Genomic DNA, 21,510 nt, shown 5'->3' on the forward strand with positions numbered 1-21,510 from the left:
TCTGCATACATATACATAAGTATCATGCACTCCAATACTTACATATCCATGTACTATAATAAGAATTTCTTAGTAAAAATTTAAATATAATATTTTATATGACATAGAAAACTTAAATGTGAGTTCTACTCAAGATTTATGTAACTAAAATAAGTTCTGAGGGAAAATCCAAGTTTTCAGAATAAGAACCACTTGTGTAAGTTTATTTTGTAAGCTTTTAGGTTTTCCAAGGTAGTACAAATTAATGGAGTAATAGCTAACACCTAAAGTTATATATACACATATATTGTTTTTGTGAGGAAGATTAGCCCTGAGCTAACATCCATTGTCAATCCTCCTCTTTTTGCTGAGGAAGATTGTCCCTGGGCTAAGATCTGTGCCCATCTTCCTCTACTTCATATGGGACACGGCCACAGCATGGCTTAACCAGTGGTGCATCAGTCGGTGCCCGGGATGCGAATCTGCAAACCCCGGGCCACTGAAATGGAGGACGCGAACTTTACTGCTATGCCACAGGGCCGGCTGCTACCTGAAGTTATATTTTATGTAACTATGTTTTACTGCATTTCACTCTTAGAGCAGACAATACAGCCTTATAGAAGTTAATTATTTAATAATTGTACAACGTACACATCGATTTGCAACAGTTGAATTTTCAATGTAGCCTTATTCAATTTATACTATTTATTGTAAATTCCATTTATGCAAAGGTAAATTATATAACTAATAAAATAATTCTATGATAAATATGCATAATAAATATAAACTGTCAATATTCATATGAAATAATATTTTTCCAGTTAATAATTTTTATAAAATAAGCAATGGTTTGTGCCTAAAGTAATGGAATAGTTTCATTCTTAATCATATAAGAATGTTTCTTGTGAGTAAATATGTAAAAATAAAAATAATAACAGTACAAGGAAAATGAGATACTTTGCAGATTTTCTTCTGTATTTATTTATTGTATTGTATTTATTATCTTATCCACGTGCCTTCAAGTGAAATGAAAAGGTAACCAAGGAGGAATGTTTTCAGGGTCAGGCAATACATTTTAGTAAGGAAAATTATTAGATGAAGAAAGTAAACCATCAAGTAATTTCAATAGAAAGTTAGGGATAACATAATAATAATTGACAGCAAAGAAGGAGAATTTTATCTGGACTTGCCTGAAGTACTGAAGACTGTTTCCTCTAGTTGTTGACTGAAATTGCCTAAAAAAATTAAGTGACTTTCTAGAATTTTGATGTGGGAAAATGTCTTTATTAGTGGACTCCATTTTTTTCTTTTTGTAAGTAGCCTGGTCAGGTTTCAGTCTCTAAATGCTTTAAGAGCCCTAGGCTGGGAATGGCATGAAAGTAAAATTGTGGGACCAGCCCCACGGCGTAGTGGTTAAGTTTGGCACTCTCTGCTTCGGCAACCCAGGTTTTCGGTTTCAGATCCTGGGCGTGCCATTAGCCATACTGTGGTGGCCACCCACATATAAAAGTAGAGGAAGATTGGCACAGATGTTAGCTCAGGGCTAATTTTCCTTACGAAAATAAAGAAAAACCTAAAATTATTTCGAAGAGGGGGAAAAGAACTTTACCATCAGGATTGACTTTGAAAATATAACGATAATGTATTTTTTCCTAGTTTTCAATGCTTGGCCATAAATATTTTGTCAATTACGGGTTAAAAATATCATTGGAACAAAAAAATAATATTTTTAGAAATATACTAAGCACCAATATTGCCAGGATAGCAGACAGCAGATCTGGCTTTTAAATCTATAATTAAAATATGTAGGCAATTAGGCCTGTAGTTCCCTCATCTGTAAAGGATTATAGAGATAGGTTCTACAGACCCACTATTACATCCTTAATATGGTGAAGGAGTTGCCGTCTGATGGATTAGTTTTTACTGAGTGAGGTACAAGTGAGATTACCAGCTTAAATGTGAATGGAGGAAGCATATGGGACACATACGAGAACATCAAATGATGTAGCAAATTTTAGCTGATGGAGTAGGGACATAAATTTGATAGAGAAACATGGTGGGATTTGGTGCCATTATTAAGGCCTAATTTTAAGCTTGAAATAACTTATCTGAAGTGAAGTTGGTTAATTAATTTTTGTAACTACCTCCAGGTATGTTCAGCTCCTTAAATGGCTTCTGTATGTTGTTATGTGAAAGAACACCAACTTTAATGTAGCCTGAAAGGTCCTCTGTGAACCATCCGTCACTAACCACTTCCACCATATTTAACCACGCAGTTACTTGTGAATAGAAATCGTGTTCCATTAAGAATGTAGCTAGTTCCATTCTCAACAGAAAAGACCATGTAGATACTGTTCCTCAGTACAAGCACTGTACTTTCAGCAAAAATGCTTTATGAGTGGTTCCAGTTTGTTGCACAGAATGATAGAATGATGGATGCTGATGCATCACTATATAATAAAATTTTAAATTTTTATTTTTTTTGCCAAGGACATTCTTAAGTGAAACAGGGATTTTTATTTTCTGCAAGTAAGTGACAGTGAAAAATAAAATGCCTAATACAATTTGGTGCCCTGTCTTTGATTTGTGCTGAAATATAGCAGTATTTCCTACCATTGCTTTTGCATGATCAGTACAGAGTTCCACACAGTGAAACATCATCGTTTTGACCTCACAGATGCCCTGAAAGGATCTCAGGGACCCTCCAGGTGTCCACAGACCGCACTGAGAAACTCTGCATTTGAAAAATTTTCGCGTTTACTCTGTTTCTATTGCTCTACTCCAATCTCCCAATCTACCTAGGAAATCTCATGCATGTTTTCAAATATAAATTTACAAAATCTCTTGCTAAGAGAAATCTTCTCTGACACATCTTCTATCATCTTCATAGTACCATGTACTTTCCTTTGAGATTCTCATAATAGTTGGAATTTCTCAGTCATTTATTTCCTATTTGAATTTTTTATCTTCTAAGAGATCACAGATCATAACATCCGTGGAGCCCCAGAGAGTTCATGCATAAAATCGCCGAATTGGACAGTTTGTGGGAAAGAGGTAGCAGACAAAATAATATCTAAGTGAGAAGCGTGATGCTTTGTCAAAAGACATTCAAATCCTTCCCTCGAGGGAATGCAACCTGTTGAAAGTCAATCAAAACATATCTTTGAGTCAAATTCTCATCCTAGGACTCTGGTGCTTTAGTCTAGAATAGCCATAAGGGCACAGACATTGCGTGTTTGGTTTGGTTTTGCTTTTTTTTTTATTATTATCATTACTCCAGCACCTAGCACTGTACGGTAAATGTATTGAATCCTAAGATAAGTGTAGTGAATGAAATAATTCAATTTTAATTATATATGAAATTATTAGGATGTGAATACATAGAGAATTTGGTGTTGAAGAGGGTAGAATAATGATTCCAGGCAGTTAAGTGAACCAGTGATTATAAATTACAAGTGACTTTTGGGCTATATGAGAAATAAAATTGGATGCAAGAAAGATAAACTACGATTTTGACAAAACTGTGTGCCCACAGGACTGTCGAGAAATCAAACTAAAAGTTCAAATTATCAGGATGACTAATGATAGCTGAATATTTTCCCCATACTTTCCTTTCCTTCTAGAGTAAATAACTTGATCCCAAACCCTACACTCTATGTGATGATTACATTAATATAAACAAAGGATAAAATGAGATGTTGAGAGAAGAAAAGAGAGAAATGTTGTAATCTGGGTAAGAACATGGAGACCATAGTGTTCATATCTGTATTCTAAAACCCATATTCCTCAGTCAATGGAGCTGAAATTCAAGGGATTGTTATTCCAAATTCCACTTAAATTTCAGGCTACTGACACCTGGGGAGTTCAATAATCACAAACATGGGCTACAGGTACATAATAGAGAATGCTAATTTTGTTAGGGAAGAGAGACTAAGGATGGAAATATGTTTAATTAGAAGATATGAAGGATATCCTCATAGAGGATGAGATGGAGGTAGAAAATATTGATACCATAGATAGGAGAAAATCCTTTTTTTTTTTATTTCCCTATTCTTATACCCTATAGCCTCTCTTTTCACTGAATCTCCAATATTACTTGCAGAGAAAAATTGGCTAAGTTTCAAGTTCCTGAAAGAAATAAGCAGAATTCTAGCCTATGTGGTGGACTGAGAATATATGAAAATCTCCCACTTAAACACAAAATAATGGTGGATAACCTACAACCAAAAATAATTGTTTAACCATTTTGATCAAGTTATACTTAAACATGTTACTAAGCATATTAAGAATATAAATATATAATATTAATATAATATAAATATAAAAAGTATCCTAAAAAAAGGTTTTAAAAAACTCTATGTCCTGTTTATCTTTTTTTTAACATAAATGTCAGTTGAAATAAACTATTCTACACTTCCCTTTTTCACTTAATAATATGTGTTGGTGATCATTCCACATCATATCAAGTCGTATAATACTACTCCATTAATTTAATGACTGTATTATGTTTCACTGCATATGTATGCCTTAATAATTTAATTTTTCTCTATTTACAGACATTTGGGTTGTATTAGACTTTTCCCTACCTTTAAGACTGCAACGGACATTATTATAAACCTGTCACTGTGCACACACATGAGGATATTGGAGGCATGGTCACATAGATGTGTACCTATTCAGTCAAAGGCAATATTTATTTACTTATTTTTCAGAATTTGCCCAATAGCCCTCCAGAATATGTTATATCAAATGACAAGTCTACATCAAAAAATAAGCATACTGATTTTGGCACACTTCAAACCAACAATGTCTTATTAAAACTTTGGTTCTCTGCAATTTTAGCTTTTGTGATTAAAAGCTAAAACATGATTAAAATCATGTTTGTTATTGTATTGAATGGGGAGATCAATTTAGAAAAGTTAACTTCTTCACAATATTAAATTGTCCAACCTATGAAAACGGTACCTCTCTCCGTTACACATGTCCTCTGCTACATTTCTCATCAATGTGGTTTAGTTTAATGTAGAGAATTTGCATATTTCTTGTTAGTTATGCCTAATGTTTCATTCTATTGAAAAATTACACCTTTTAAAAAAGTTCAATTTTTCAATTATATTTTGCTCTGGTGTTGTAGTGGTGGTTTTCTTGTATTTCTTTCATTGCTACTACATTTATTTGAGATTCTTGCATAAATTGTAAATGATCCATTTTTTTAAACTTCAAATTTAAATTGTTCATTGCTTTTATATAATATGGATGCAATTGGCTATTATTGACCTTGTATCATGTGACCCTACTAAGCTCCCTTGTTAAATTTAGATGCCTTTTTGTAGATCCTTTAGGATTTTCTACATATTAAATCAGGTCATCTGTTAATAGAGATAGGCGTATTTCTTTTACTCAAAGATTTCTGTGTTTTTTAAAAGTTAATGGAGTGTCTTTGTGAGTAGTTTTAGGTTTACAGAAAAATTGAGTGGAAAGTTGAACAGAGAGTTTCCAGAAAACTCTCACCACCTCTCCCATCAGTTACCATTATTAATAAGGTCTGGCATTAGGGTGGTACATGTGTTACAACTGATTAGCCAATACTGATACATCATTGTTAACTAAAGTCCATAGTTTACATTTGGGTTCACTCTTTATGTTGTACATTCTATGGGTTCTGACAAATGTACAGTGACATGTATCTACCATTACAGTACTATACAGAATCATTTCACTGCCTTTAAAATCTCCCGTGTTCCATCAATTCATCCCCCTCTCTCGCCCCTCAAACCACTGCCAGCCATTGATCTTTTTCTACGTTCATAGTTTTTACTTTTCAGGATGTCATATAGTTGGATCATATGGTATTTAGCCTTTACTTATTAGCTTCTTTCACTTAGCAATATGCATGTAAATTTCTTCCATGTCTCTCTTGGTTTGATAGCTCATTTTTAATCATTAAATAATATTCTATTGTATGGACATAGCACAGTTTGTCTATTGATTCATGTATTGGAGGACATCTTGTTTGCTTCCAAGTTTTGACAATTACAAATAAAGCTGCTATAAACATTCATGTGCAAGTTTTTGTGTGACATAAGTTTTCAACTCATTTGGGTAAATACCAAAGAGTGTGATCGCTGGATTGTATGGTAAGAGTTTTGTAAAATCATATGGTTTAGTTTTGTAAGAAACTGCCAAACTATATTCCAAAGTGGCTGTACCATTTTGCACTTCCTCTGGCAACAAATGAGAATTCCGGTTGCTCCACATCCTCACCAGCACACAAAAAAACCAAACGGTTGTTGTCAGTTTTTGGTATTTACAAGTCTAGGCTATTTGGTACTATATTCTTATGGTTTTTAATTCTTTTTCTTGCGATATTGTACTGGGTGGGTCTTCAAGGGCCAGTCCTTGTGGTCTAGCGGTTAAGATTCAGCATTCTCACTGCCATGGCCCGGGTTCGTTTCCCCGTCAGGACACCCAGTTTTCATACCGCCGAGGCTGTGTGTTGCTGTGAGGCTGAAAGCCACGCTGCCAGTATTGCAAATACCAGCACGGTCGTGCACGGAGGACAGATTTCAGCAGAGTCTTCCAGACTAGACAGACTAGGAAGAAAGGTCTAGCCAAAACAATGGGCCATGAAAACTGCATGAATAGCAGCAGAGCAACGTCTGACATAGCGCCAGAAGGTGAGAGGATGGCACAAAAAGACCAGGCAGGATCCGGCTTTGCAGTACACAGAGTCTCTAGGAGTCAGAATCGACTTAAGGGCACTAAGAACAACAAGAACTTCCGGGACAATGTTGAATACATGTGGTTTGAGAGGACATCATTGACTTCTTGATCTTAGGGAAAGCACTGTTTATAACCAGTAAGTGTTATATTTAGCTGCATTTTACTAGTTTGTGAAAATTTCCCTCCTATCTTAATTTGCTGAAATTTTTTATTTTTATTGATGTTTTAATAGTTTATAACATTGTGAAATTTTGGGTTGTACATTTTTGTTTGTCCATCACCATATATATGTCTCCCTTCACCCCTTGTCCCCACCACCCACCCCCATTGCCCCTGGTAACCACGACACAGTTTTCTCTGTCCATGTGTTGGTTTATATTCCACATATGAGTGAGATCATACAGTGTTTGTCTCTCTTTCTGGTTTACTTCACTTAACATAACACCCTCCAGGCCCATCTATGTTGTTGCAAATGGTACGATTTTGTCTTTTTTTATGGCTGAGTAGTCTTCCATTGTATATCTATACCACATCTTCTTGATCCAATCATCAGTCGAGGGACACTTAGGTTGCTTCCACTTCTTGGCTATAGTGAATAACGCTGCAATGAACACAGGGGTGCATAAGCCTCTTTGGATTGTTGATTTCAGGTTTGTTGGATAGATTCCCAGTAGTGGGATGGCTGGATCATAGGCATCTCTATTTTTAATTCTTTGAGGAATCTCCATACAGTTTTCCATAGAGGCTACACCAGTTTGCATTCCCACCAGCTGTGTATGAGGGTTCCTGTTTCTCCACATCCTCTCCAACATTTGTTGTTTACTGTCTTGGTGATTATAGCCATTCTAATGGCCGTGAGGTGATATCTTAGTGTTGTTTTGATTTGCATTTTCCTGATGATTGGTGATGTTGAACATCTTTTCATGTGCCTATTGGCCATCTGTATATCTTCTTTGGAGACGTGTCTGTTCATTTCCTCTGCCCATTTTTTGATTAGGTTGTTTGTTTTTTTGTTGTTCAGTTGTGTGAGTTCTTTATATATTGTGGAGATCAACCCCTTGTCAGACATACATTTTGCAAATATTCTCTCCCAGTTTGTGGGTTGTCTGTTCATCTTGATTCTGGTTTTGTTTGTCTTGTAGAAGCTCTTTAATCTGATAAAGTCCCACTTGCTTATTTTTTCTGTAGTTTCCCTAGTCTGGGTAAGCATGTCATCCGAAAGAATTCCTTTATGACCAATGTCAAATAGTGTGTTGCCTACATTTTCTTCTATGAGTTTTATAGTTTCAGGTCTCACCTTCATGTCTTTGATCTATTTTGAGTTAATTTTTGTGAATGCCGATAGCAGATGGTCCACTTTCATTCTTTTGCATGTGGCTGTCCAGTTTTCCCAACACCATTTATTGAAGAGACTTTCCTTTCTCCATTGTATGTTCTTAGCTCCTTTGTCGAAAATTAGCTGTCCACATTTGTGACAACACGCATGGACATTGAGGCTATTATGCAAAGTGAAATAAGTCAGAGGGAGAAGGTCAAATACCATATGATCTCCCTCATTAAGTAGTAGATAATAACAACATCAAACAAACACATAGAGACAGAGATTGGATTGGTGGTTACCAGATGGGAAGGGGGGAGGAGGAGGGCGAAAGGGATAATTCAGCACATGTGTGTGGTGATGGGTTGTAATTAGTAGTTGGGTTGTGAAAAGATTGCTTTAGGTAATATTGACATTTGAACTATGTTTATTCTTCCAATCCATGTGCATGGGATGTCTTTCCATTTCTTTATGTCATCATTGATTTCTTTCAATAATGTCTTGTAGTTTTCATTGTATAGGACTTTCACCTCCTTGGTAAGACTTATTCATAGATATTTTATTCTTTTTGATGCAATCGTAAACGGTATTATCTTTTTGAGCTCTCTGTCTGTTAGTTCTTTATTAGCATACAGAAATGCAACTGATTTTTGTAGATTGATTTTGTACCCTGCAACTTTGCTCTAGTTGTTGATTATTTCTAATAGTTTTCCAATGGATTCTTTACGGTTTTCTATATATAAAATCATGTCATCTGCACATAGTGAGTTTCACTTTTTCGTTGCCTATTTGGATTCCTTTTATTCCTTTTTCTTGCCTAATTGCTCTTGCCAAAACTTCCAGTCCTATGTTGAATAGGAATGGTGAGAGTGGGTAGCCTTTGTCGTTCCTGTTCTCAGAGGAATGGCTTTCAGTCTTTCCCCACTGAGTATGATGTTGGCTGTGGGTTTGTCACATATGGCCTTTATTATGTTGAGGCACTTTCCTCTATTCCCATTTTGTTGAGAGTTTTTATCATAAATGAATGTATCTTGTCAAATGCCTTTTCTGTGTCTGTTGAGATACCATGTGGTTTTTATTCTTTGTTTTGTTGATGTGGTGTATCACGTTGATTGATTTGCAGATGTTGAACCTTCCCTGTGTCACTGGTATAAATCCCACTTGATACTGGTGTATGATCTCTTTAATGTATTGCTGTATTTGGTTTGTCAATATTTTGTTGAGGATTTTTGCATCTATGTTCATCAGCGATATTGGCCTGTAATTTTCCTTCTTTGTATTGTCTTTGTCTGGCTTTGGTATCAGGGTGATGTTGGCCTCATAGAATGATTTAGGAAGTGTTTTGTCTTCTTCTATTTTTTGGAATAGTTTGAGAAGGATGGGTATTAAATCTTCTTTGAGTGTTTGGTAAAATTCACTGGAGAAGACATCTGGTCCTAGACTTTTATTTTTGGGGAGGTTTTTGATTACTATTTCAATCTCTTTACTTGTGATTGGTCTATTCAGATTCTCCATTTCTTCTTGGTTCAGTTTTAGGAGGTTGCATGAGTCTAAGAATTTATCCATTTCTTCTGGATTGTCCAATTTGTTGGCATATAATTTTTCATAGTATTCTCTTATAATCCTTTGTATTTCCGTGGTATCCATTGTAATTTCTCCTCTTTCATTTCTAATTTTATTTACTTGAGCCTTTTCTCTTTTTTTCTTAGTAAGTCTGGCTAAGGGTTTGTCAATTTTGTTTATCTTCTCAAAGAACCAACTCTTTGTTTCATTAATCCTTTCTACTGTGTTTTTGGTCTCAATTTCATTTATTTCTGCTCTGATTTTTATTATTTCTCTCCTTCTGCTGACTTTAGGCTTTGTTTGTTCTTCTTTTTCTAGTTCTGTTAGGTGTAATTTAAGGTTGCTTATTTGGGCTTTTTCCTGTTTGTTAAGGTGGGCTTGTATTGCTATGAGTTTCCCTCTCAGGACCGCTTTTGCTGCATCCCACTAGGTTTGGTATGGCATATTTTCATTTTCATTTGTTTCCAGATAGTTTTTGGTTTCTCCTGTAATTTCATCAATGATTCATTGGTTGTTCAGTAGCATGTTGTTTAATCTCCACATTTCTGTCACTTTTCCAGTTTTTTGTTGGTGGTTGATTTCCAGTTTCATAGCATTATTGTCTGAAAAGATGGTTGTTATGATTTCAATCTTCTTAAATTTATTGAGGCTTGCTTTGTTTCCCAACATATGGTCCATCCTTGAGAATGTTTCATGCGTGCTTGAGAAGAATGTGTAGTCAGCTGTTTTTGGTTGGAGTGCTCTGTATATGTCTACTAGGTCCATCTCGTCCAGGTTTTCATTTAAGTCCACTATTTCTTTATTGACTTATTGTCTGGATGATTTATCCATTGATGTAAGTAGGGTATTAAGATCCTCCACTATTGTTGTGTTGTTGTTAATGTCTCCTTTTAGGTTTGTTAATAGTTGCTTTTGTACATTGGTGCTCCTATGTTTGGTGCATATACATTTATAAGTGATATGTCTTCTTGGTGGAGTGTCTCTTATATCATTATATATTTCCCTTCTTTGTCTCTCTTAACCTTATCTTGATGTCTCCTTTGTCTGACATGAGTATGGCAACACCTGTTTTCTTTTGTTTGCCATTAGCTTGGAGTATTGTTTTCCATCCTTTCACTCTGAGCCTGTGCTTGTCTTTAGAGCTGAGATGTCTTTTCCGGAGGCAGCATATTGTTGGGTCTTGCTTTTTAATCCATCTTGCCACTCTGTATCTTTTGATTGGAGAGTTCAATCCAATTACATTTAGGGTAATTATTGATATATGAGGGCTTAATGTTGCTGTTTTATCACATTTTCTGGTTCTTTTGCATTTCCTTTGTTTCTTGTCCCATTTGTTTCAGTTTGGTTGTTCTGTCTTATGACTCTTCTAGTTTTCTCTTTGTTTATCATATGTGATTTTGTTTTGATTATTTGTTTAGTGGTTACCTTGAAGTTTGTGCAAAGGATCTTGTGTATGAGATAGTCCGTTACCTGATGGCCTCTTATTTCCTTATACTAAGTCAATTCAATCACTTTCCTCTTCCCGTTCTAAGTCATTCTCGTTATAACTTATTCTATCTTATGTTGTGGGTGTGTGTTTACAGTGATGAGGTTATATTGATTTTTGCTGAATTCCTTCCTTTGATCTTTGATTTTGGTATTTAAGTGGTTGCTCACTTATTCTGGTAAAGATCTACTATTTTTCTGAGTTTGTCTACTTATTTTTCTCCTTGCTCCAAGCTTTGTATTCCCTTTCTCTTCTTTTTTTCAGGCCTGAGGGCCTTCTTGAGTATTTCTTGTAGTGGGGGGTCTCATGGCCATGAACTCACTTAGCTTTTGTTTATCTGGGAAAGTTACTATTTCTCCATCATATTTGAAGGATATTTTTGCTGGATAGAGTATTCTTGGCTGAAAGTTTTTGTCTCTCGGTATTTTGAATATATCATTCCAGTCTCTCCTAGCCTGTAAAGTTTCTGTTGAGAAATCAGCTGAGACCCTTATGGGAGTTCCTTTGTACGTTATTTTTTGTTTTTGTCTAGCTGCCCTTAATATTGTTTCTTTGTCATTGACTTTGGCCAGCCTTACCACTACATGTCGTGGAGTGGGCCTTTGCCTGTTGACGTATTTAGGTGACCTATTGGCTTCACTTACTGGTATTTCCTGCTCCTTCCCCAGATTTGGAAAGTTCTCAGCTATTATTTCCTTGAATAGGCTGTCTATTCCACTTTCCCCTCTCGTCTCCCTTGGGAATACCTATAATTCTTATGTTGCATTTCCTAATAGAGTCAGATATTTCTCGGAGTCTTTCTTCATTTCTTTTTAGTCTTAGTTCTCTCTCCTCTTCCATCTGGAGCATATCTGTATACCTATCCTCTATAATACTAATTCTTTCCTGCATATTGTCAGCTCTGTTCTTTAAAGATCCCGGATTCTCCTTTATCTCCTCCATTGTGTTCTTCATCTCCATCAGCACTGATTGGTTTTTCTTTATGATTTCAATCTCTTTTGTGAAGAAACTCCTCTTCTCATTGAATTGTTTGTCTGTGTTGTCTCGTATTTCATTGAGTTTTTTTATGATAACTATTTTGAAATCTCTGTCGTTTAGGTTATGGATTTCTGTGTCTTCAGGATTGGTTTCTGGGTGCTTGTCATTTTCCTTCTGGTTTGGTGATTTCATGTACCTTTGCATTGCGGTTCCTGTATTGGCTTTGTTTTTCCTCATCCTGGAAATATCTGGTTGCAATTTCCACCCGCTGCCACTGTGTGTGGGTTAAGAGCTGTGTAATCTGAGCCCCCTGCACTCTGCCCCTGCTGTTCACTGCAAGGCGCCAGCTGCTTGGTCTGATCTGGTTGGCTGAACTGCATTTTCTGGCTTGGGCGGGGGTCTCTCTTTTGCCTGCTGGATCCCTGGTGTGGGGGGCTTCTCGCTCACCCCTCATTATCCACTCTCCTGGGGTGCTCAGATATTGATGGTACCCCGTAGCAGTTCTGAGTCCTCTGTGTGGGACTTTCCCACTTGCTGATAGAGCCTGAAGAGCTACGGTTTCCCTGCAGAGTGTCCCCCTCCCCCCTCTATGGGAGCCACGGACCAAGATCGCTGACCTGATGGGGAGAGAGAGGAGTTCTCCTCACCTCTCCTCACTTCCTCTGGGGGCCCAGCACTCTCAGATGTGCAGCAGTGTGGATCTTTCAGATCTTGCTTTTCATTGTCCAGGAGTCCGTTGTTGGTCTGTGACTGTTCTTTTTGTTGTATCTTATGGCGGAAAGAGTTTATGTGAAATCTCACTCTGCCATGATGCTGCCATCACTCCCTGCTGAGATTTTTTTATTATGGTAAATAGCATTGATTAATTTTAAAATGTTGAACTATTCTTAAATCCCATTTTTACTCTTTTATGTTCTTGGGATGAGTAGTGATGTTATCTGTTTCATTCCTGAACCGGTTAATTTGTTTCTTCTCTCTCTTTTTTTCCCCCTGGATTCAAGGTCTTTAGTTGATTTTCATTTTCATATGAGAAGCAGAAAAAATTGAGATAAATGATATGAATTACTTGTGTACATATTTTATGTTTTACTCTATAAAACTCTCCAGAAGAATAATCTGGGAAAAACATTTGGAAATATATAACTACGTAAAATACAATAACAAGTAACATACCAAAAGTTGTGTAGCTCTTTTTGAGTTTGCATGTTCCTTTTTTTCATTTTCTGCCAGTGTTTTATGGCCTTTATACAATTGAATCCCAACAGCTCAATAATACAAATAAATAAGATCACAAACTTTAAGGAATGAGTTCACAAAATATTGCTAGTACCTGAAGCTGCATAAATTTATAACCAAATGTTCCAATTCCAGATGTTTTTCCTGATACATCAAATGTTATACACTAAGCATAAATAAATTTAGGGTAAGATATACATTATTATTAGTGATTGCATTCCAATCAACTAATGAAAAGAGTAAAATATAATGACTATGAGATATAAAGCCTGTTTGCCAAAAATTTGAGCGTAAAATTGCGAGCCAAAAGAAGATAAAATGGAAAGAGAAAAAAAAAAATCAACCTATAATTAGCTGCAATTATGGGAGCAGAGTCTACACTTTGTGTGGTTTTGGTTCAGGAACCCCGCTAGGTTCTCATGGTGAGGCTCTTAGAAAGGTTCTGGTAAGGAGAAAGTGGAAAGTAGTCATTATGAAACCCTCAAGATCCTTCTCATTAATAAATACCTACTCTCCAGGAGGAAAAACTTCATCAGAGAACAATATTGAAAACTTATCCCAAATGGGAAAAGAAATTCCTCCTCAGTTCAATGCTCCTCAGCCTTTCAGCTCACTTAAGGGGGGAAAATCTCCATGTAGTTGACAGAGGAGAGGCTTCAAGGACATAATTGGGAATTCTGTGGCCAGAGAAGGAGTAGGAACAATGGAAAAAAATCTATATTCTGGAGAAGCTACAAGAAATACTTCTAAAGGCCACACCCCCAAAACACAGTTCCACTGAAAGAATTTAATTTGAGGACTATGGAACACTTTTCTTCCCCAAAACCCTATCAATACCCCAATAGAATTCAGTGTAATTACACTGTATTAGAGAAGAAATATCCATAAAACAAAGACTCCTTCTGAGGAGCAGTCCATAGGGGAACCTCGAAGCCAAGACTGGAGACAAATACAAGAATACTGGAGGAATTTAAATTCTCTGCTACTTATACCTACAACAAACATTAAAGATAGCCCATGCCTAGACAGATTAACATAAATCATCATACTAGTGACCTATTTACCTCAGTTCCTATTACCTGATACAATACTTCTGACTTCAACAACAAATTACAAGGCATCCCGAAAGGAAAACAAATTTAAGAAATTTACAAATCAGTCTGAAGAGACAAAAAATCATCACAACCAGACTCAGAAATGACACAGATCTTGGATTTATCAGACAAGAAATTTACAATAATTATGTTTAATACATTAAGTGATCTAATAGAAAAAGCAGACAATATGCAATACTGAATGGATAATTTCAGCAGAGAATTGGGAATTATAAGAAAAAAATTAAAAGAAAATTCTGAAATGAAAAACACTGAAGCAGAAACAAAGAATGCCTTTAATGAGCTCATTAGTAGATTTCAGAACAACTGAGGAAAGAATTAGTGAGCTTGAAGGTAGGTCAATATGAAGTTTCCAAACTGAACTCAATGGGACAAAAAGGATGAAAGAAACAGATTAGGACACCCAAGAGCTGCAGAACAATATCAAAAGTTGAATATACCTGTAATTGGAATACCAAATGGAGAAGAAAATAAGAATAGGGCAGAAGAAATACTTGAAGCAGTAATGACTGAGAACTTTACAAAATTAATATCAGACACTAAACCACACATTTAGGGAGCTCAGAGAATACCAAGCAGGATGAATACAACACACACACACAAACACACACACCTCTAGGCATAATATATGCATAATTATCAAATTGCAGAAAACCAAAGACAGAGAGCAAAATCTTAAAGGAAGATAGGTAGAGTGCAGGGAGAAAACTATATAGGAGCAAAAATAATAATTACAGTGGACCTCTCATCAGAAACCATGCAAGCAAGATAAGAGTGGAGCGAAATCTTTAAATGTTGAAAGAAAAAAAACTGCCAACCTAGAATTACATATCCAGCAAAATTACCCTTAAAAAGTGAACACGAAATAAAGGTTTTTTCAAATAAACACAAACTGAAGGAATTCGCTACCAGCAGACCTGGCCTACAAGTAATGTTAAAAGTAGTTCAGGTGGAAGGAAATGATACACATCAGAAACTTGGATCTACACAAAGAAAAGAAATGCAATGGAAAAGAAAAACATAAAGATAAAATAAAACTTTTATTTCCTTATCTTAATTGATCTAAAAGATAATTGTTTATTTAGAGCAAAAATGGTAACAATTATTGGGTTATGGTGTATGGATAAGTGCCATGAGTGACAGTTAAATCACAAGGGATGACAGAAGTATTAGGAATGCTATGCTATAATGTGTCCACACTACACTTACTTCAAGTCATAAAGTGTTATTTGACAGTGGACTTTGATTATTTAAAAATATATATTTTAGGGGCCAGCTCCATTGTGTAGTGGTTAAGTTTGATGTGCTCTGCTTTACTGGCCCAGGTTCATGGGTTCAGATCCCAGGCACAGACTCAGCCATGACTCAGGGGCTCAGACTCCCACTCCTCAGCCATGCTGTGGCAGAAACCCATATACAAAGTAGAGATTGGCACAGATGTTAGCTCAGGGCGAATCTTCCCTGGGGAAAAAAAGAAGAAGATTGGCAACAGGTGTTAGCAAAAAAAAAAAGAAAGAAATATATATATATATACATATGTATATGTGTGTATATATATATATATTAAACTCTAGGGCAACCACTTTTTTAAAGTATAATTTATACATCAAAAGGAGATAAAATAAAATGATATAACATGCTCAATGAAAACCAGAGAAGGCAGAAAAACAGGAAAAAAGAAACAAAAGAACAGATTTAATGAATGGTTTAATTTAATGTACAGGTCTCAAATATTCTACAACAGTTTTGAATTAATACAAATTTAAACATGAAAATGGTCATGCTCAAAGCATTTATAAAATAATTAATGACAATATTAAATTAAAGTCATTTAGATAAAAAGTTACATGTTCAAGAAGCACTCTTTATAAAACAATTAATATCCCTATGAATAAGCATGTTTATAAAATTAATAATCAAATGTAACAGGTTCACTAAAACATGATTTAAGGAAAACTTGTTAAATCTCTACAGGTATGAGTGAGTCAGGTTTGGATATAGAAGGATCTAGAAGTTGTATTTTAGTCAATCCTGTATGTAAACACTTTTAGGAATTTACCAGGTATCGTGAGCCACTGTGATGTTTAGAGGTGAACATCAGTTAAACGTTGGCACAGAACAGACTGCAAATTGTCGGCACAGAATGTGACATTTATAGAGACAGATTTGTTGCTAACACTTTACATTGCTCACTTTTGATTTTTTTTTTTTTCCAGAAAAAGAATTTGTTGAAAGCTATGCAGTGGAAGTCGCTGAGACTCGTACAACCTGTAAGCCTGAGAGAGGAGGTAAATTCTTCATCCGACTTTGTCAAACAGAACCTCCGAGGAATTGATAGAGAAAATATTGAGCCTGTGCCTTCGTGTCTCAGAAAGACGTAAAGGAGAAATCATACTCACCTAGCATTCACCTGAAGAGAAAAATAGAGTGTTAGTGTATGACTTTTTTCTAAGGACAAGGATGGATGCTTTTCCTCAAAGGAAGAGGCAGTGATTTTAAGTTACAGGGAACCAGAAAGCTTTAGAAGGAAGAAAGTAGACGTTGTACATGCAAATAATAAGGGCATGTGGTTCTGCCCTGTCTCAGCTGAGCTGAATAATTTCTTAGAGCTCTTCCTGCCATATGGACCATTAGACTTAGAAAGCAATGACAAAATAACAGAAAATAGAAAACTATTGAGTTATATGACACTGTTTTCAAAGCTTCAGAGGGATGTTTTTTAAATGCCATCAGTACCCTATTTAAATCTTTATCTGCCTTCAAAAATATGTGACAACAAAAAGCAAATATGTCTACCAGTCAACTTTATTTAACATTTTTTTGGGTCGGAGATAAAAGCACTGGTATGATTTTATAATATGTCTGTACAGATAATAGAGTCAAGCTCTGGGGACAAAGATATGGGATTTGATCCCTGATTCTGAAAAAGTTCACACTGTCATCTCCCTTCTCATTCATTGCCTCTTTTGTATAACAATGGAACAGTGTGTGTGAACTATATAAATCCTTAAAATCATCTTGCTTTATTAGAAACATTAAAAGATAAGTGACAAATGTACAAATTAGAATAATTTTTTAAAAACTAACACTAATCTGTTAGGTTACTGTTACTGATTAAATTATCTGATATGAAATTTTATTTAAAAATTTTAATTTAAATAAAACAATCTTATTTTAATTTTATTTAAATTTTAAATTTAAATCAAATTATTTTATTAAGCTAATATATTTTAATACCTACATGATTGAAACAAAGGTGATATTTTTTAAATCTAAGATACTAACCACAGTGCCCAAGAACTTCCTAGCTTTTTTAGTAAGATTAGAGGACAGAGGACACAACTACAAAAGCATTCACTATGTCACATATCTGTTCCCGGGTTTCCTCAGTTATGTATCAGGATAGCATATTGACTATATAATCACTCTTCTAGTTCTGTAGGCAACATTAGAAATAAAGGAGACATAACTATATCAAAAGTGCACTGCATTAATTTTGGTCCTAGATCTGCTCTTCTGTAAAATGGCACAATAACTAGATAATCCCCAAGAATTCAGAACTCTTCTAACTTAGGCATGATGAAGTCCAAATTGAAGCTAACTACAAACAGAGAATACTTTTTAAATATATGCTACTATGTATCTGGAAATTTATGGCAAAATATATGAAAAATCAAGTGAATTGAATGTTTTCTGAGATGCATATCAATTTTCAAAACTGTAAATCAGTAGGAAATATATACATGAAATAAGTGCAAAATGTCCCCTGTTTAAAAAATTAACCATGTGCTGATATTCTTGAAGTGAATTCTATAAAAAATTTTTAATCCATAGAGACACTACATAAAAGACTCCATAATCATTCAATGAAACTACTTCAATATATATTCCAAAATAACAAAATAAAAAAAAATAACAATAACATTTGGAAAGCAATCTCATTCATGAATATCAGTTAAAATTTTAAAATAAATTTTAGCATATGTAATCAAGCCATATAAATGAATAATTATGATCAATGGCATATAAATGCCCAATACCATTCAACATCAAGGAATCTTTTCATTCAATCCACTTTATAAAGTAATTAAATGAAAAAATATATAAGAAGATGCGAATAGCTCAAACAGTTAAGGAAATTCAACACACATTCCTAAATTTTAAATTAAGTATAAATAGGTAAATAAATAAATTCCTCAACCTTTTCCACTATGTGTAGTAGAAACTTTCAGAAAGCATTGCAAAATGGTAAAACAACAGTCTTCTCACTTAAAAATTTTAAGAGAAAAAGGTCTATTATTACTATATCTAACATTAGCATTCAATATCTAATATTAGCTTTTAATAAACAACATAATAAGACAGGAACAATTTTAAAGTTATTAAAATTTTTTAATGTTTAAAATGTTTTAATGTTTAAAATTTTTTAAATGTTTTAAAATTAAACATTTAAGATGATTTGATAAATACTTAGAAAACTCAAGAAAATCAACTAAAATGTACCCAAACAAATAAAGTTGATGCTTAATATGGCACCACATTAGAAAATCAGCTGATGAAAGTCAAGAATTTCTTATACACCCATGTCAGTAACTTACAAAATGAATGGAAAAGGGTCCATTCCGAAAGGAAACAAAAATGAATCACCACCTGGGAATAAAACTAACACATCATTCATGTATCTAGCATTGATGTAGATGAAGGAAAACATGTCCTCACGTAATGTTGGAAGATGCATGAATTGTGAATATTTTGTGGGAGGCAATTTATTAATATTTATAAAAGTCTAGAATGGTCATACTTAACGACAAGTTAATTTATCTTACATACATTAATTTTAAAATATTAATCACTGATAAAATGAATAGAAAACAATAAACCATCAATAGGAAAAATATGCAAAGGATATGAAAAATATTATAGCAAAATATTTTCAAATTCTCAGTAACTCTACATAAAAGATGACCTCAGTCACAGTTAATTTTTGCAAGAGAAGATAGTGAAAGTTTGGAAGCAAATATAATGTCCACAATAGAGAACTGGTTAACTAAAGCACAAAAACACATAAAATGCTATACGTTGCAAATATTAAAAAGAATGAGGTTGATCTCTATTTCTGGTAGGCACATATCTCCCAGATATAGTTATAGGTTAAAAAGAAACAAGCTGTCAAACATTTTCTAAAGAATATTTTTTATTTAAATCATAATCTATAAAGTGTGTACATTGGGTTTTTTTTTTTTTTTTGGATATAGTCTAAGAATCAGTCTTTACACGAGGAGAGAGATCTGGGTTGAGAAGAGCTATCATTATTCATTTAAATACTCTTTGTTTTTTCTTTAACTTTTCATATAAAAACTAGTACCTGGACAGAAATTGTGTTAGTATTCTAATTCTGCATAATAAATTACCACAGATTTAATTATGTCTGCAAAATTTTTCACAGAGTACAGAATAAACTAGTTAATGTTTGATTGGGTAGCTGGGAGGTGTGTATACATCAGAGACCAGGAATCTTGGGGCTGTCTTAGATTTCTGCTTAGCGCCACACTGTGACCTTTTTGCTTGTTTCTCTCTCTCTCAGTCTCTCTCTCTGCTTCCCTCTCTCTCTCCCTTACTTGTTTCTTCTCTCTCGCCCTCTTTGCTCTCTTTTTCAATCTCTCATTTTCCTCATTTGAGATTATAACAAATAGTTTTTCTTTTTTTTTCAGCGTAGTCTACAAATTTTCTACAATAAACATGATTTTGATTTTGTAATTAAAATATAGAGATTTTAAAATCAAAAACAAAGATAAATGTATAGCAGATATTTTAAAATCAAAAGCAAAGACAAATATGACTCTCCAAGTCAGATAATTTACAAAAAATGCAAGGGCTAGAAATACATTTATTAATAAATATTGTATATGTGCACATATATGAACACACTAAGGGTCTGTGAGGATAAACAAAAAAGGTTTGATGAGATGATCAGAGGTGGCAACAGAGGAAATTACGACTAGGCATAGTATTTAAATCTTTCTGTATGATAAAAAGGTGATGGCAAAATATTCAATATTACTTGTATATTAATATTAAAACGGAAAACCAAGATAACAGAAGGACATGTTTATAAATATTTTCAACTTCTCTTTATTTTTTTTAAAGAACTGGATTAAGTATTTTGACTTATTTTAATTTGGAAGAATATCAAATTAAAGCATTTAAAAAGAAGGAAATTATTTCAGGTCTTAATGGCATACATTTCACTTCACTTAAAATGAAGTTCTGCATTAAGTTTGTGCTGAAGTTCCACTTAATGGAATAGATCACCTAATTCTCACATACACCTATGAACGGAGCTTATCCTTGCCCTGATGTTGCTGCTTATATTCGGCAGACTGTTTTGAACCTGTATAGGCAAACAAAACAAACAAAAAATAAAATGTGGGTTTTTTTTGTCAGTTCGTTACCCCAAAACCAATGTGGTAATAATACTACCATCCCCATTCCAAAGAAGAAAAACATAACCAAAAAAGGAAAAAAAAATTAATTATCTTGTCCAAGACCACACAGACAGTGAGTAGCAGAGCAAATCCACTCTGCTGAACCTGTGCTCTTCACTATTGGCTACGCAGCCTCTCTTGCCCACATGATTGATCCACATAATGATCTGAGAATAGGGATAAGTTCGTGTTTTGGAAAAAGCCTTATGCTGAATGGACCACTATGTAGTAATAAAAATGAAGTAAATACAGCCACACGCCATGAAATGGATGAATCTTACCAACACAATGCTGAGGGGAAGGACGTAGGCACAAAGTGTTTGCCATATGATTTCAAGATTAGTCCACAGTGTAAAAGTGAGAATAGTGGTTACCCTTGGGGGTGAGTGACAGGAAGTGTATATGATGGGGACTTTTGGGTGCTTGACTTGAGCTGTTACACATGTGTGTAAATCTAATTAAAAATCAAAAGATATTTGTGCACTTTTCTTTATGTATGTTATACTTAAATAAAATAAAAACCTATTTAACAAGAAGGTGATAGTACATTTTCCTCAACCTCATCATGGAAAGCATATATATTTTTTTTACTGGGTTCAAGAAAATTGAAGCTAACACTAGTAGGCT

The sequence above is a fragment of the Diceros bicornis genome, chromosome 29 (genome assembly GCF_020826845.1).
Source record: "Diceros bicornis minor isolate mBicDic1 chromosome 29, mDicBic1.mat.cur, whole genome shotgun sequence".
In the NCBI taxonomy this organism is placed as follows: domain Eukaryota; kingdom Metazoa; phylum Chordata; class Mammalia; order Perissodactyla; family Rhinocerotidae; genus Diceros; species Diceros bicornis.